Raw genomic sequence first — 18580 nt, forward strand, 5'->3', positions numbered from 1 at the left:
CCCCCTGCTTTGGGAGCATGAAGTCTTAGCCATCGGACCACCATGGAAATTCTCAGTTGCCCTTTCTTACTTAACTGAACTCAGGTGTGGCCATGTGATTTGTTGTAGCCTGTAAAATGTAAGTGGCAAGGACGGGTGTCACTTCTGAGTAGAACCTTTAAGAGCCAGTGCGTGCTTTGATATCTTCTAATTTTTGACGTTTGCTATGCTTATCAACTCAAGTCTCTGAGTGGCAGTGTAAACAGAGGCCCTCAGTTGACTCACAATGGAATATGGAACATGAGCAAGATATATTTGTTGTCTTAAGTCACTAATATTTTAGGGGGTTGTTTCTGCATCATAACCAAGTCCATCCTGACTAATACATCAAAATATGTCTAACATCTGAAACTCATAAAGTAATGGGTAACAGATACAAATATCAAACCTTTTATGTGGGATCAAAGATAATTTGAACTTAAAGTATTTTAAAAGCATTCTCTCTAAGAGAAGGCACTTCTGCATCCGTATAGGTAGTGCATTTCCTATCACACAATAGTTTTGTGTTTATAGATCTGCCATGGTTCTGCAAACCCTCTGAGGGCAGGAGTGATGTCTCATTCTGTTTTAATCCTGAGTGTCTAGCATAATGTGTGATATTTAGTGAGCAATAGATGATGTGAGAGTTGGACTGTAAAGAAGGTTGAGAACCAAAGAATTGATGCTTTCAAACTGTGGTGCTGGAGAAGACTCTTGAGAGTCCCACAGACAGCAAGGAGATCGAACCAGTCAGTCCTAAAGGAAATCAACCCTGAATATTCACTGAAAGGACTGATGCTGAAGCTGAAGCTCCAATACTTTGGCTACCTGATGGGAAGAGTGGACTCATTGGAAAAAACACTGATGCTGGGAAAGATTGAGGGCAGGAGGAGAAGGGGATGACAGAGGATGAGATGGTTAGACAGCATCATTGACTTAATGGACATGAGTTTGAGCAAACTCCACAATGTAGTGAAGGACAGGGAAGCTTGGTGTGCTGCAGTCTATGAGGTTGCAAACAGTTGGACACTTTGTTCAGTCAACAGAAACAAAGATGATGTTAGATTAATGAAAAAGACCAAAAAATTGCCTGGCACATGTTAGATGCTCAATAATTATATGGTGTTAAATGTCAATATTTGTTGTTGTACAGCATGCATTTCTGTCTGCTGTGGCAGCTCTTTGGCTAATTTTCCTGGCATGAAGAAGCAGCTTAATGTAAATTCTCAAGTTGTATTTCTCCTGCCATCAGGGCCTTTAAAAAGCGTTAAAGAAGTACCATTAGCACATCTTTGGCTGGAGGGATGATGTATTTGTATATAGGATGGTTTGGAGCTGGATGCTGAGTTTGCATCTTGAGCATCTTTCTGCTGGGCATTAGCATTAGAAAATTTGGATGCTTAATCTTGGCTAGTGCATAGTTACTGATTCACAGTATACTTCACCAGGGATTGCATAGAATTTTATTTGGTTGAAAAGTATGTAATCCATGTTATTCTGGGAGTGTTAAGGGATCATGAATTGGCCATTTTGTGTTCTTGCCATGATCCAGGGATAGCTCTGCCTCAATCCCCAGCCCCCTGCCAGCCCCATTTTGTCTCTTATTGGAAAGCATTTCAGGCATCTGAGAGAACATATGTACACAAAGCTGATGTGATCAGGTCACTGCTTGCCTGTCTGTCCGTACTGTCTCCTAAATTTAGATTCCCTAAGGGAAGCATACTTTCCCATGTCTCTATCGTTTGTCTAAACAGTTTCTCCAAAGCCCCAAAGGCTCTCCTCTGGGTTCATTCATTCATTCTCATACATATGTTAAGAGCCTGCTCTATGACACGCTAAGTCTTATGAGTACCGCTCCCCTGAAATTTCAGTTCTATTGGAAGAGACAGATGTGATCACACAAGCAAATATATAATATGTCAGGAGGCTGTGAAAAGGAAGGAGGGTAAGGAGCATCATGACTGTGGGAGTAGGGTTGGGCAGTGTTGCTAATTGTTGCAGGGAAGGGAAAGCCTAGCTTCTAAGGTGCTTTAGTTCAGCTCAGTTCAGTCCAGTCACTCAGTCATGTCTGAATCTTTGTGACCCCATGAATCACAGCACGCCAGGGCTCCCTGTCCATCACCAACTCCCGGAGTTCACTCAGACTGACGTCCATCGAGTCAGTGATGCCATCCAGCCATCTCATCCTCTGTCATGCCCTTCTCCTCCTGCCCCCAATCGCTCCCAGCATCAGAGTCTTTTCCAGTGAGTCAACTCTTCGCATGAGGTGGCCAAAGTACTGGAGTTTCAGCTTTAGCATCATTCCTTCCAAAGAAATCCCAGGGCTGATCTCCTTCAGAATGGACTGGTTGGATCTCCTTGCAGTCCAAGGGACTCTCAAGAGTCTTCTCCAACACCACACTTCAAAAGCATCAATTCTTCAGTGCTCAGCCTTCTTCACAGTCCAACTCTTATATCCATACATGACCACAGGAAAAACCATAGCCTTGATTAAACGGACCTTAGTCGGCAAAGTAATGTCTCTGCGTTTGAATATGCTATCTAGGTTGGTCATAACTTTTCTTCCGAAGAATAAGCGTCTTTTAATTTCATGGCTGCAGTCACCATCTGCAGTGATTTGGGAGCCCAAACAAATAAAGTCTGACACTGTTTCCTCTGTTTCCCCATCTGTTTCCCATGAAGCGATGGGACCCGATGCCATGATCTTTGTTTTCTGAATGTTGAACTTTAAGCCAACATTTTCACTCTCCTCTTTCACTTTCATCAAGAGACTCTAGTTCCTCTTCACTTTCTGCCATAAGGGTGGTGTCATCTGCATATCTGAGGTTATTGATATTTTTCCCAGCAATCTTGATTGCAGCTTGTGTTTTTTCCAGTCCAGCGTTTCTCATGATGTACTCTGCATAGAAGTTAAATAAGCAGGGTAACAATATACAGCCTTGACGTACTCCTTTTCCTATTTGGAACCAGTCTGTTGTTCCATGTCCAGTTCTAACTGTTGCTTCCTGACCTGCATATAGGTTTCTCAAGAGGCAGGTCAGGTGGTCTGGTATTCCCATCTCTTTCAGAATTTTCTACAGTTTCTTGTGATCCACACAGTCAAAGGCTTTGGCATAGTCAATAAAGCAGAAATAGATGTTTTTCTGGAACTCTCTTGCTTTTTCCATAATCCAGCAGATGTTGGCAATTTGATCTCTGGTTCCTCTGCCTTTTCTAAAACCAGCTTGAACATCTGGAAGTTCACAGTTCATGTATTGCTGAAGTCTGGCTTGGAGAATTTTGAGCATTACTTTACTAGCATGTGAGACGAGTGCAGTTGTGTGGTAGTTTGAGCATTCTTTGGGATTGGAATGAAAACTGACCTTTTCCAGTTCTGTGGCCACTGCTGAGTTTTCCAAATGTTCTGGCATATTGAGTGCAGCACTTTCACAGCATCATCTTTCACGATTTGAAAGAGCTCTACTGGAATTCCATCCCCTCCACTAGCTTTGTTCGTAGTGATGCTTTCTAAGGCCCACTTGACTTCACATTCCAGGATGTCTGGCTCTAGATGAGTGATTACACCATCTTGATTATCTAGGTCATGAAGCTCTTTTTTGTACAGTGCTTCCGTGTATTCTTGCCACCTCTTCTTAATATCTTCTGCTTCTGTTAGGTCCATACCATTTCTGTCCTTTATTGAGCCCATCTTTGCGTGAAATGTTCCCTTGGTATCTGTAATTTTCTTGAAGAGATCTCGAGTCTTTCCCATTCTGTTGTTTTCCTCTATTTCTTTGCATTGATCGCTGAGGAAGGCTTTCTTATCTCTTCTTGCTGTTCTTTGGAACTCTGCATTCAGATGCTTATATCTTTCCTTTTCTCCTTGGCTTTTAGCTTCTGTTCTTTTCACAGCTATTTTTTTAAGGCCTCCCCAGACAGCCATTTTGCTTTTTTGCATTTCTTTTCCGTGGGGATGGTCTTGATCCCTGTCTCCTGCACAGTGTCACAAACCTCATTCCATAGTTCATCAGGCACTCTATCTATCAGATCTAGGCCCTGAAATCTATTTCTCACTTCCACTGTATAATCATAAGGGATTTGATTTAGGTCATACCTGAATGGTCTAGCGGTTTTCCCTACTTTCTTCAATTTCAGTCTGAATTTGGTAATAAGGAGTTCATGATCTGAGCCAGTCAGCTCTTGGTCTTGTTTTTGTTGACTGTATAGAGCTTCTCCATCTTTGGCTGCAAAGAATATAATCAATCTGATTTTGGTGTTGACCATCTGGTGATGTCCATGTGTAGGAGTCTTCTCTTGCGTTGTTGGAAGAGGGTGTTTGCTATGACCAGTGCATTTTCTCGGCAAAACTCTGTTAGTCTTTGCCCTGCTTCATTCCGTATTCCAAGGCCAAATTTGCCTGTTACCCCAGGTGTTTCTTGACTTCCTACTTTTGCATTGCTGTCCCCTATAATGAAAAGGACATCTTTTTGGGGTGTTAGTTCTAAAAGCCCTTGTAGGTCTTCATAGAACCATTCAACTTCAGTTTCTTCAGGATTACTGGTTGGGGCATAGACTTGGATTACTGTGATATTGAATGGTTTGCCTTGGAGATGAACAGAGATCATTCTGTCGTTTTTGAGATTGCACCCAAGTACTGCATTTTGGACTCTCTTGTTGACCATGATGGCTACTCCATTTCTTCTGAGGGATTCCTGCCCACAGTAGTAGATATAATGGTCATCTGAATTAAATTCACCCATTCCAGTCCATTTTAGTTCACTGATTCCTAGAATGTCAATGTTCACTCTTGCCATCTCTTGTTTGACCACTTCCAATTTGCCTGATTCATGGACCTGACATTCAAGGTTCCTATGCAATATTGCACTTTACAGCATTGGACCTTGCTTCTATCACCAGTCACATCCACAGCTGGGTATTGTTTTTGCTTTGGCTCCATCCCTTCATTCTTTCTGGAGTTATTTCTCCACTGATCTCCAGTAGCATATTGGGCACCTACTGACCTGGGGAGTACCTCTTTCAGTATCCTATCATTTTGCCTTTTCATACTGTTCATGGGATTCTCAAGGCAAGAATACTGAAGTGGTTTGCCATTCCCTTCTCCAGTGGACCACGTTCTGTCAGACCTCTCCACCATGACCCACCCGTCTTGGGTTGCCCCACGGGCATGGCTTAGTTTCATAGAGTTAGACAAGGCCGTGGTCCTAGTGTGATTAGATTGGCTAGTTTTCTATGAGTATGGTTTCAGTGTGTCTGCCCTCTGATGCCCTCTCGCAGCACCTGCCATCTTACTTGGGTTTCTCTTACCTTGGGCATGGGTATCTCTTCACGGCTGCTCCAGCAAAGCACAGCCGCTGCTCCTTACCTTGGATAAGGAGTATCTCCTCACCACCACCTTTCCTGACCTTCAACATGGGATAGATCCTCTAGGTCCTCCTGCGACCATGCAGCCACCGCTCCTTGGATGTGGGGTTGCTCCTCCCCTTAGCAGATGCCTTAAGGAAGTGAAGAAGAAAACCATGAGCACCTAGGGTAGAGAGAGGCTAGTGGGAAGAACAGCAAATACAAAGGCTCTGAGGTAGGAGCTTGCTTGGAGGGCTTGAAGAAGAAGGAACCTGGAATCAGAGGGCAGGGTCGGGGGAAGCAGGAGAGGTATCTGGATCATGCAGGAGTTTTTTGTTGGCGTAATAGGGCCTTTACTCTGAATGGAATGAGCAGCTATTTTGAGTTTTTGAGCAGAGGTGCATCTTTTTAAAAGGATAATTAAAAAAATTTATTTACCTATTTTTGGCAGTGCTGGGTCTTCGTTGCTTTGCACGGGGTTTCTCTAGTGGCAAGCAGGGGGTCCTCTCTAGCAGCATCGTATGGGCTTCTCCTGTGGCAGGGCACAGGGTCCAGGTGTGCTCCCTTCAGGAAGCTGCACTGCACAGGCTCAGTAGCTGTGCTCCATGGACTTCATTGCTCTGTGGCCTGTGGAATCTTCATGGTAGTTGTTGTTCAGTTGCTAAGTCGTGTCTGACTCTTTGTGACCCTGTGGACTGCAGCACGCCGATTTGCTCAAGTTCATGTTAACTGAGTTGGTGATACTGTCCAACCATCTCCTCCTCTGTCTCCCCCTTCTCCTGCCCTCAATCTTTCTCAGCATCGGGGTCTTTTCTAATGAGTCAGCTCTTCGAATCAGGAGGCCAAAATATTGGAGCTTCAGCATTAGTCCTTCCAGTGAATATTCAGGGCTGATTTCCTTTAGAATTGACTGGTTTGATCTCCTTGTAGTCCAAGGGACTCTCAAGAGTCTTCTCCAGAACCACAGTTTGAAAGCATCAGGGCATCTTCCTGGACCAGGAGTCAAACCTGTGTCCCCTGCATTGGCGGGCAGATACCTATCCACTGCTCCACAAGCCAAGTCCAGCAGAGATGTATCTTAAAAGGATCTAGGTGATGTAATGAGCACAGACAGTAGAGTGGCTAGAACAGGGAAAAAGATGATGGCTTAGGAATCTGTTGGACTAATCCAACATGAGATGAAGCCTTGACTTTCAGTACTCAGCTCAAGTGTTAGTTCCTCTGGGAAGCCTCTCTCAACAGCATCAGCTGAGCTGCATTCACCTCTTCTGCGCTCCCATAACAAGCTTACTCTAGTGATTAGGTTGTTGAGTCCACTTAAGTTTGGAGGCCAACTATATAAATGAGAGCTCTCTGAATTTTCAATTAGAATAGAAAGTTCATTACAGATATTGAATTAAAATAGGCTGTCTCAAAGCTCGCATGTATATTATCAAAACTTAACAGTAACTGTAACAATAGTTTAGAACTTTGACTCATAAAAAGTTCTTGAGGGAGGAATACTTTGATAAGGTTTAAAATTGCCAGTGAATGGAAATAATAAAAGGAAGCCTGCCTCATAGTAGGTTCTACTATTGTTTTTAAGTTATTTATAATCTCCCTTTAAAAGTGCACCCATGGTAGACTAGGGACACCTTGGTATGTCACCAATAGTAAGAACCCTTTCAGTTATAGAGCACTCAACTCAAAGTGCTTGCCTTGAGCCAAGGGAAAGTCCAAAAAATGTTAGTTTCAGGTGTGGTTTGATCCTAGGGACTCAAAAAAAAGGTCATCAGAGTTATTCTCTATCATACCAATCTGTTTTCCTCTGGGTTGACTTCTTTCTTAGGCAGACTGTCCACTCATGGTTTTAAGGTGGCTCCAACCTTCTGGTTACCTTGCTCTGGGTCACTGCAGTAGAAGTCCCACAATATGACTCTAATACTGTCGTATGCTTACTCTTGAATCAATTTCTGTGGTCAAGGGGATGTGATATTCCAACTAGCCAGACAGACCTGGGTCTCTTGGCCCCTTGTGGATCTGGGGATGGGTTGGGTCCATTTCACGTAATTCCTATAGACGCAGAATAGGGGGAGGACAGGCCTCCAAGAACAATTAGAATGCTGTTAGCTGAAGGAAGAATACATATTAGTCAAGTAACACCCGTGTGCCACAAGTAGTTATTTCTTATTTCTCTCCAAAATCCTGTCCTTAAAGGGGTTCCCAGTTGATGGATGAGGTACATAGATGTGAAGTTCTCACTCATAAATTGATGGTCACTGCAGCTTCCTCTCCACTAGGCTCAGCATCTCAGTGGGAATCCCCTCTTCAACCCCTCACCCACATACATCCTCTCACACAGATACCTTTCATAATAAGCTCTACTTTTGCCTTAAGGACTTTACTTAAACTTATATTTTTTTGTGTAGGTGGTAAAAAAAAAATAATGCCTCACAAAAGCTGTATTTTGTTTTACCCTATTGATTATATAAATCTGGGTCTCAGCAGGAAACAGATGGAACACTCAAATTAGAATAATTTGAAGAATGTAATAAAGGGACCATTTGCAAAGGTGTGGGCAGGGTGTAAGGAAACCAGAGGGGCAGTGCGGCACTCTGGGACTAGAACACAGCTGTGTTTACCTCCCGTCATCCTGGAGGGGTCGGGGGGAGGAGGGAGCCACCGGCAGAGTTGGCCTCGAGCACACAGCCGGCTGCTGCTGATCCTACGGGGAAACAGCTAGAGTATTAATACCCTGCCATCCCTCTCCTTTAACCCTCCTGCATCCCGTTGGTGCCTCCCATGGACAAACTCCCCCAGAAGCCACAGGGCAGGGAAGCTCAGGGATGTGATCTTTTCCAGCCAGCACATGTGGCAGGATGAAGAGCCGGTCTGCAGTGGTAGGGGGAGAGCCCCAGCCCAGCTGCACCCTTTTTACCCCTCGGTAAATGCGCTTATCTTTTGTCTACGTGAAAAGTTCTTGTTCCCTTCACACAGGATGGAGGAAGTGCCATCAGCTAGGGCTCACTGTTGAGTAAGGTCACTTCAGTGATACTGCCTTCTCAACCTAGTAGCAAGGGATAAAAGAACAATCAAAGCATAGCGGCTGCAGTTCTGGACTCTGAGGCACAGGCTGTTTTCTCCATCCCCATTCTGTGCTCCCCTTACTGTCTACAGCTTCTCAGCAAGGGGGCTGGAACCAGTGAAACAAACCTTTTATTCCTTCTGAGTCTCAGTCCTGGCAGCCCATTCTCCACTAGGTTGTTTCAGCGTTGCCAGGTTCCAAGCCCAGTCGTCCGTGCTGTCTTAGCAGCTCAGTTCCGCCCTGGGAAATGGAATTAATCAGGGAGTCCTCCTCTGCCTATTGGTTCAGTCATCTGACCAACCCAGGCTAGCCAGGGGTGAACTCAGTTTCCAAATCTGTGGGACTCTCGCTGTGTTTCCTGACGGAAGCATTTCTCCCTTAGGCACTGGGATGTCCGTGGTCAGGTGGTCAAGGTCATGGGGGTGAGAAGCGAAGGTTCTGCAAGTGGGTCAGTAGGGATCCAGGTTACAGTGAAGATCGGAACACTCTCCTCTTGTTTTGGGACCTAGGCGTTCTGGTTGAGGAGGAGGTAAACTATAAACAATGCTGTTGACTGTTGACGTGGGAAACTTGGTGAGACCAGAGACTCCCTGGACGAGCGTGCAGTGCTCTGCTTCCCTTGCCTGGACAGAGGCAACGTGAGATGGGATCCCACAGCACGTGGGCACGTCCACACACAGCGGTGCTGGCAGAAGTGCTCCAGTGCTCCAGACAAGACTGTTTCAGAGAGATCTGATGCTGACGGTAAAGGTATATACTGTTCTGTCCCCACACTGGAAGCAAACTGATTCCCATTTGCTTTATGGTTAGGATGGGGGAAATAGCATTTGCCTGGTCATTAGCTGTGTACCAGCTGCCAGTCTGTGTTGATTTCTACACGAAAAATACCACTTCTGCAGCCACAGCTATGAGGTGCAATGCCCACTTGGTTCAGTTTGTGACTGTCTCTTAATAGTCTCCACAAACCATCTGGCAATTTTTTCTGAGTTAAATGAAGATAAGATAGGAATCACTACTCTTTAATTCTTCAAGTCTTGGGTAATAGCATGAATTTCTGCCATTCCTTCAGATGTGGCAATGATTTTAGTTTATCCCATCTGGTAGGGTAGTTCTAGAAGTGCCCATTTACCCCTCATTCAGTGAATCAGTGAAACAGAGTGGGTTTTTGCCAGTTGATACTTGTATCTATTTTTGCCTTGAATTCTGGGAATGGGAGCTAGCTTCAGGCTGGGTCTCTGATACCAGCAAACCCACCATGGGATGGACTCAAGCCAAGATACTTATCGCATCTCCATAAGCCCTCCTCCCTCCTATCCGAGTGGTGTACCACAGTAGTACTTGAGTACTTTCCAAACAGCAGTTTAAACTCAAATCAAAGTCATGGGAGATCTGAGTGGTTTCCTTCCTCCAGAGTGCAATCATCCTGGAAACAGCCACAAATTCTTCCTGAAAGGCTTGAGGGATGCCTAAGGCAACACTGCAGTGTCCTCCTCAAAAGGAACTTTAGTAAGAGGCTGAGAGTCCCCACTGTTAGGTTTCACTCCATCAGACCTAGAATTTTTCTACTTGTGTGTTTTGAGTAGCATCTTCTTAGATTGCCCATCTTTTTCTGTTTTATTTTTTGGAATCCTGTAGGCCTTAGTCATCACTATAGATCCTTGCGGATCAAGGCTCTGATTATTGCTCATCCTTGTGGCCTGTTGCATCCATCTTGTCACTGACAGTTATGTGCCAGCTGCTGGCTTTTACCACTCTTGGATCTCTTTATTTCCATTGAGATTAAAGAAACTGATTCTGTTTCAGCATCCCCTCCACCCCACCCCACCAGGCTGCCACCATCTCCAGCTTGAGGAGGATAGCTTCCACAAACTTTTCAAGGATGCCTCCCTGCTGATCTTGGTGAAGTGCAGAATTTAGGGTTAGGGAGTGGCAGCTGCACATAATATTGATAGATCCACGTCAGCACTCCCATCTCTCTAAGGCAATTCTAAAGGAAATCAACCCTGAATATTCATTGGAAGGAATGAATATTGAAACTGCAGCTCCAATATTTTGGCTACCTGGTGCAAATAGCCAACTCATTGAAAAAGACCCTGATGCTGGGAAAGATTGAGGGCAGGAGGAGAAGGGGGCGACAGAGGATGAGATGGTTGGATGGCATCATCCGCTCAATGGACATGAGTTTGAGCAAGCTCTGGGAGAGAATGGAAGACAAGGAAGCCTGGCCTGCTGCAGTCCATGGGGTCGCACAGACTCAGAGACAACTTAGTGATTGAACAACGGCAACAAATGTATTTCTGCAGCCATTACTGTCAGGCTCTGGGCTTGGTCCTCAGCCATATTTGTCCTATGACTCTAGAAGATGAAGAATTGCTGAGATTGTAGGAGACAAGTTGCTGTGGGGATTTTCTGGCTTATCCATGTATGCTGTTACTTGTACATTTATAAACTTGCATATTTATTTCTCGTTTTCCTTTTGTATACTTTCCAGGGCTCTGAGAAGAAGCCAAGAGACTTAGTAATCTTTATAATCACTACCATCACCTTAGCAATTAAGTCACTTGACCTGCCAGCACCGTCCTTTCCAACTGCCCTTCATCCTGGCCACCACTGGGAACAACTTGAGTGAGCGATGTCACCACTTGCCCTGGGTCATCACTGGTCTTTCATTTCTTCCTGGCAAGGAGCAATTCAGTACAGAATCCCACTTACAGGTCTCAGTAGAAAACAGCACACTCAAATCAGGATAATTTGAGAACTTTATTAAGGGAGGTAGAAGCCTGAAGCAGTGATAGGACGGAGCATTTACTAGAACCTCAGGCAGACATAACTATGTGCAAAGGACTGCCAAAAGGGAGCTGAGAGAATTCCAAGTTGAGGGACATGATCTGCACTCTTGATATTTTCCTGTAATATTTTATGTAGCAAATCTCATTTTAAATGTACTTTGTTTAAAACTCTAGAGCATCATGGGACTCCTGTTTTGAAAAGTCCACAAAATAATTATTTTACTTGCTTTAGACAACCTTATCACATTCTATAGCTGATGGAATTCAGTTAAGTAGAACTGGTTGTCTATTGAAGAAAATAAGTGGATTATGGCAAAGATTTATTTTAGTTTTAATTTTTCTTTTTTATAGCATAGTCCCTGAAAGATGTTTGTCATTCCATATAGTTGCAGATTTTTATTTTTTATTTTCAGATAACCATCCTGAGCTTCTGTTTCTTACTTTCAAATACCTTTACCACATAATTTATTTTAATCCCTTAGCTTGTAGGTCACTTTTATCTGATTATTTCTTTCATTTAAATTTTAATTAGGGTTTGCAAGCCCTTCTTGTAGATACGGCACACTGCAGGATAATAAATACGCTTTTGTAGGGTGTCAGGGTGATCCATAGTCCAGGAAATCAATATCCAGGTTTCTATGTACATTAGTTCAGGGCGAGAGTTACTTTCTAATTTGTTCCTGAAATTACTTTAGTTTCCAAACATAACTGTATTGGATCCCATCCATTAAAGGTATAGGTCTGTTGTTCTAAAGCAGTCTCCTTCTCTAGGGTGGTATTTTTCAGGTATTGCTGGGATGTGTTTTTATTTATCTGAAAAACGGGTACACTTACTCTCTGTCTTCATTACATCATTCCTACCCAGTTGGAGGAGATGACTAAAAACCTCCTTTAATAGAAGATACACATACTTCTTAACTTCACTGTCCTTGTATTTGATGCTGTTTTCTCCTGGAAATCCTGGGGCTTTTCCAGGTGGTCTGTCTTCATCCATCACTTTGTAATAGTGTTTGGATCATCTTAAATCTATGATCTGTTCCTCAAAAAAAAAAAAAAAAAAGGTGATTTATCATGTCTCTTTCATTGAAAAGGACTGGACAAGACAAAGAGTTGTTACATAAACAATTGCACCCATGGAACTTTCTAAATCGTATTTCAAAATGAACAATTTCTTTAATCAAACTCTGTACAAAATAAATGAGGTGGTGTTTGTGAGAAACCCGTCTCTCTATACTCAACTTTTTGCACACTTCAATTTATAGCTTGAAGGTCCACTTCTCTATGAAGTAGCTTTTGAAACTGCTGGATACAGTTAGCAGTTCCCAGTGCTGTGCCCCAGTGCCCTTTGTATGCATTTCTGTTTTAGCTCTGAACACCCTGTAGCTTGTAATGGATCTTTTTACAAGTCTTTCTCGTCCTGGAGACTGAGTACCCCAAGGCACAGACTGTTAATTACTCCCCATTCTGTACATGAGGCTGCTTAGATCGTGGTGGCCAACTGAGTAAATTCTGAGCAGCAAGGTTAGCTGACATACCTTGGCATTTGTATGTGATTGCCACTAATAACCCCAAATTACTGAATTTATGACGCAGTAATAGTAAAATAGTAAAAGAGGGCATCAGAGGATGGAATGGCTGGATGGCATCACCGATGCAATGGACATGAACTTGGGCAAGCTTTGGGAGATGTTGAGGGTCAGGGAGGCCTGGCGTGCTGCGTTCCATGGGATTGCAAAGAATTGGAGGTGACTGAACAACAACAGTGATCCTGGATGCTGTTTTCATAATCCAGCAACCAAATGGTTACTGGACTCACTTTGTCAATATTTCTTCATTCATTCAACATGTATTGAGCACCAACTACATTCCAAGTTATTAAAAAAAAAAGTCATTTTTTCATTTTTGCCTGTGCTGGGTCTTCATTGCTGCAGGCAGGCTTTCTCCAGTTGTGGCAAGCAAGGAGTGCTTTGTTGTAGAGCGTGGGCTCTAGGATGTACTTGTGGTACACAGGGCTTAGTTGCTCTGTGGCATATGGAATGGTCCCGGAGCAGGGATCAAACCTGTGTCTCCTGCATTGGCAGGCAGATTCTTATCCAGTGGACTCCCAGGGAAGTTCCACTGTATTCCAAGTTTTGATTTAAGCTTTGAGAATCAAGGAAGAATAAGACCTTGTTCTGCCTTGCCCTTCAGTTAGGAAGGCAAAACAATTGCATCACAGCATTTTTAGAGGCTGTCACAGGGCAGAGTGAGAGCCAAGGAACTGAGGAGGGCAGGGCAGCTCACCAGCCCTAGAGAGACACACGTAAGTTTGAGATCTGCTCCATTTTCTGAGCAACCTTGGCAAACCAGTGTAGCTGGATTTCTGTGTCCAGGTAACTATTTGCTTTTTACTTTGTAATGCTAAGTGATTATGAGGATTAGCTGCAGAATGAACGGGGCATTTTCAATGCAGCAAGTCATTAAAAATAAATGTATGTCCAATTTAGCTATTGTTTTAGCTTTAATAAACTAATATGTTACAGTAAGAGCCTTGTTCATTGGCATATTGATAGGAAAAAGCCACAAATATGACCTGAAATGCACTTTAATTTATATCCAAGGCTATAATTTTATAAAAATGGGACATGACTGTCTAAAAAGTACTTAGTTACATAAGTTCTATAAGTCATTGTGTCATTTTCATATTGTAATCTAGGTGCTTCCCTGAGGTGCCCATAGGAAAGAACATTCTGTCCTAAACCATCTCTAAGGCTTTGCCCCCTTCCACTGTCATTTACTTAACACATATTTGCTGACCTACTATGTCCCAGTGAACAAAAAGACAGAAATCCTAAGGTCATTCTTGACCTGACTCCCAAGTGGGGGCACGTATTACAATTACTATTAGTTAGATGCTCCTTCTGACATGCTGCACATTGCGATTCCTGAGCCACGCCTTTGTGAGACCCCCTCTCCTTTGAAACTCATATACTTCAGAGACCTGCTGCCAGAAAATTGATGAGTTTGTATCCAGTAACTCTGGTTACTGCAGCAGATAAACACCAAAGTCCCTTTGGTTTAGAACAATAGAACTGCTCACTCAGGTGAAGTCCAGCCTTCCTGTAGGAAAGAGTGAAGCTCTGCCCCCACCTCAAGGCTTCCCTGGTGGCTCAGGGAAGAATCTGCCTGCAATACAGGAGACCCAGGTTTGATCCCCTGGAGAAGGAAATGGCAACCCACTCCAGTATTCTTGCCTGGTGAATCAAGATCCCCTGGAGAAGGAAGTGGCAACCAACTCCAGTATTCTAGCCTGGAGAATCCCCATGGACATAGGAGCCTGGTGGGCTACCGTCCATGTGGTCGCAAAAGAGTCGGACACAAGTTAGTGACTAAACCACCACCACCTGCCCCACCTCCAGGGATCCAGAGCTAAGCTTTGTCTACGATGAGTCAAACAAGGTCAGCCTGAGTGTAGATTCTGCAATATTCTGTTCCTTCTTTCTGCAGATAAGTAATGAAGTTGAAATACAAATTATACACTGTGATTTGTATCTGAATTTTTTTTTCCTGATATTGTCCAAAATGTTATGTTTCTGAAGTGAGAAGTGAAAGTGTTAGTTGCTCAGTCTTCTCCAGCTCTTTGGGACCCCATGGATTGTAGCCTGCCAGGCTTCTCTGTCCATGGGATTCTCCAGGCAAGAATACTGGAATGAGTAGCCATTCCCTTCTCCAGGGGATCTTCCCAACCCAGGGATTGAATTCAGGTCTCCTGCATTGTGAGCAGATTCTTTACCATCTGAGCCACCAGGGAAGCCTCTGTGAACGAGTTATCAAATCCTAGTCTTTGGAATCACTAAGGAATATCATCCAATTAAGATATGCTGGTGGGGTAGAGAAGTGTTGCAGTCGGATACCACTTCTGCTGCCTACTGGCCAGGTGACTTGCAGCACTGTAAAAATCCTTTCAGCATTAATTGAGCATCTATAGTGGGTCAGCCAGTGCTGAAGGTGCTGAGGATAATGTGGCAAATCAGACTAGTCTTGTCCCCGAGGAATTAGAGTTCAGTGAATTCAGTGAGATGATATATGTACGATGTTTGTACGTTGAGTGTGGGCACTGGACGAGTGTTAATTCTTGATGTAGTTGTCAAGTGTATGATGACACTTCTTGGTGAGAAAATGTCAACACCCAGTGGGAAGTTTGTTCTGTTTCCTGATCAGATACTAAGGGATGTTCCCACTTATATGTAAATATCCAGTGATGTTAGTGTTTAAAAATTGGTCTCACCCACTGAGTCAGAATCAATTTATAGCCAAGGTGAGACTTACTGAATTGACTCTCCCTTTAAAATCTTTTTCCTAAAACAATTGGAATGAACACAAGTTAACATGATTGTCTACTGGCGGTGCTGGAATAGTCTCCCCGAGGACTGTAGTTCTCTAGCTGGCAGTTATTGTATTTCATTGTATTTTATTTTCTTTAATGAAAGGAGCATCAGCATTTTCTGGTTTATTTGCTTGTACAAAGCAGTGAGAATTCTTTAAATGAAATGAAACAACCACTGATAGATCTTAAATTTTATCTTCTCAAGGGTCCATGCTCTGATTCACCAGTCAATATTTATTTCTGAGCCTAAGAACTTGAAAAGATCTGGCTATGGTACTTGAATTAGTGTGTCTCAAGAAACCAACCCCTGGGAAGGTGCTTGTTTTCTAACACACATGAGGCTGAATTTTGTACTCCTGGAGAGGAGATATTTTGTGTATCCCTGCATTGGAGTGCCCATTGCAGGAAACCTTGTTCAGTGAATGGAGGAAGGGATATACCTTGTGGAAAGGGGCTGTTTGATATCAGTGTTCTGAGTTTAATACCATAAATCTTGCTTTCTAAAAGTTCTGGTGCCATCAAAGTTTCTGACAGTGAAGCGAGCAATTGAAACATCCATGCGAATGTTAGATGTATTCTTACACACTCAGTTTAGCTTTTTATTTGTGTATAATTCCTCTCAAGTGGAGATCACATTGTACGCAAAGGAGCAAGAGATTAAGTCTGGAGACCCGTAGTCTCAGCCTCCACAAAGAGATCAAATAGCTTTGGATAACTCTGGGGTCCAGCTTTGTTGGGGGATCTGGGGTTGGAATAGAGTTTGCGAATCTAATGGTTGTCTACTTGTAAGACTGGGAGTCCCTCAGGGTAGATCTTTTGCATCTATTTTAGCACCTTGCACAGTTCAGGCATGTTATAAATGTATCCTGTTTATTCTTTGGGCAAAGATATATATGCAGATGTTTTCTGTATACTTGAAAGCTGAGAGTAGACCTTAAGCAGTCCCATCACAAAAAACAGTTAACTCTGTGAAGTGATGGATATGTTGGTTATGTTGATCTTGGTGGTCATTGCATAATATATAGGTATGTCAAATAATTACACTGTACACTTGGGAGAAAAGTTATGACCAACATAGACAGCATATTAAAAAGCAGAGACATTACTTTGCCAACAAAGGTCTGTCTAGTCAAGGCTATGGTTTTTCCAGTAGTCATGTATGGATGTGGGAGTTGGACTATAAAGAAAGCTGAGTGCCGAAGAATTGATGCTTTTGAACTGTGGTGTTGGAGAAGACTTTTGAGATTCCCTTGGACTGCAAGGAGATCCAACCAGTCCATTCTGAAGGAGATCAGCTCTGGGATTTCTTTGGAAGGACTGATGTTGAAGCTGAAACTCCAATACTTTGGCCACCTGATGCAAAGAGCTGACTTATTTGAAAAGACCTTGATGCTAGGAAAGATTGAAGGCAGGAGAAGGGGATGACAGAGGATGAGATGGTTGGATGGCATCACTGACTCAATGGACATGAGTTTGAGTAAACTCCAGGAGATGGTGGTGGACAGGGAGGCCTGGAGTGCTGCAGTCCATGGGGTTACAAAGAGTTGGACACAACTGAGCGACTGAACTGAACACTTTAAATATATACAATTATTTGTCAATTACTTCTCAACAAAATTCGAGGGGAAATGTAGGCAGAGACCATTTTCTGTTTTTCTGATATTTCTAGTATCATGCAAAATAGTGGGGACACAATCCCTTCCTTCCCTCCTCGTTCTTTCATTCCGCTACAGAAATTTATGGGATGCCTTCTAAGTGCCAGGCATACTTGGGATACATCAGTGAAGAACACAGTCCAGGTGGGACAGTTAAATGTATAGGCAATTACAAAAATAGGATAAAGGTTGTAATAGAGTTTCACTGGAGCACAAAAGGAGGAGAGTGTATAACTGCTTAGCTGTTGGGGAGGGCCCTCCAGCATGGTGTTGGTTGAGCTAACTCCAGAAAGAGTATGGTTTGTTCTAGTGGAACTGGATTGAAGGGCCAGGGGCACTCAAGGTAGAAAGGACAGCACACGAGTTTATGGAATTACTATGTGGTACAATATACAGTGTGGGTATAGCTTAGTATGAAAGCAGGAGTGGGTAATGGGGGAAAGGATGAGGACAGAGAATGAGAAATAAGATGATTCTAGGAGGTTGTTAGGAATCAGATCCTGAAGAATGTCACAAAATAGGAAAAACTGAATGATGTGTGTGCTTTTCTGGAAGACTGAAATTCTTCAGATTCTCTCTTAGTAGTAATGGTGATAGTAGCATTGGCTAACTATAGGGCTTTTCTTAGAGACAAGCACCATTATAGGCACAGGACTCATTTAATTTTCATGATAACTCTTAAGAGTCTTTATCCTCATTTGACAGATGAGAAAAAGAGAGGCATAAAGGTGCATCACGTGAGATCACAGAGCTAGTCTAGACTTTATCCCTGAGGCTCTGGATCAGGAAGTTTGGCCTTAATCACTATTTTATACTGTGGAAAAGAAATTCTATTATTGTAAGTCTGAAGTTAATTTTTAAAAGAAAAAATCACACATATCATTGAATTCTCATTTCATATATTAATACAAAGAGCAGCTTTGAATCACTGTTTCCAGGCTTCAAAAATTTTTTAATGCCTTGACCATGTTTCGCCCTAATGATGTGATGTTTCTGTGAGGTGAGTAGATTCAGGTCACTGCCAATAGATTTTCACACTACTGCCTTCATACAGGATCTCAGTGAAACGTGCCAGTGTGTTTAGCGCAACTTGCAATTAGGCCTAATGGCACCCCACTCCAGCACTCTTGCCTGGAAAATCCCATGGGCAGAGGAGCCTGGTAGGCTGCAGTCCATGGGGTCGCTGAGGTTTGGACACGACTGAGTGACTTCACTTTCACTTTTCACTTTCATGCGCTGGAGAAGGAAATGGCAACCCACTCCAGTGTTCTTGCCTGGAGAATCCCAGGGACGGGGGAGCCTGGTGGGCTGCCGTCTATGGGGTCGCAGAGTCGGACACAACTGAACT

At 43.3% G+C, this 18580-nt stretch overlaps 1 protein-coding gene across 13 annotated transcripts in view; it reads left to right on the plus strand.

Moving 5' to 3' along the window:
* ANO4 (anoctamin 4) overlaps positions 1-18580 on the plus strand; it is a 433131-nt gene that overhangs the window by 165324 nt on the left and 249227 nt on the right. The window contains exon 1 of one of the 13 annotated variants that reach the window (XM_018048161.1): positions 7687-9172. The exons of the other annotated variants lie outside the window; for them this stretch is intronic. The gene's annotated coding sequence lies outside the window, so the exon portion shown is untranslated. Of the gene's footprint in view, positions 1-7686; positions 9173-18580 lie in introns of those variants that run through there. 13 annotated transcript variants of the gene reach the window in all.

Source organism: Capra hircus, chromosome 5, assembly GCF_001704415.2.
Source record: "Capra hircus breed San Clemente chromosome 5, ASM170441v1, whole genome shotgun sequence".
Taxonomy (NCBI): Eukaryota; Metazoa; Chordata; class Mammalia; order Artiodactyla; family Bovidae; genus Capra; species Capra hircus.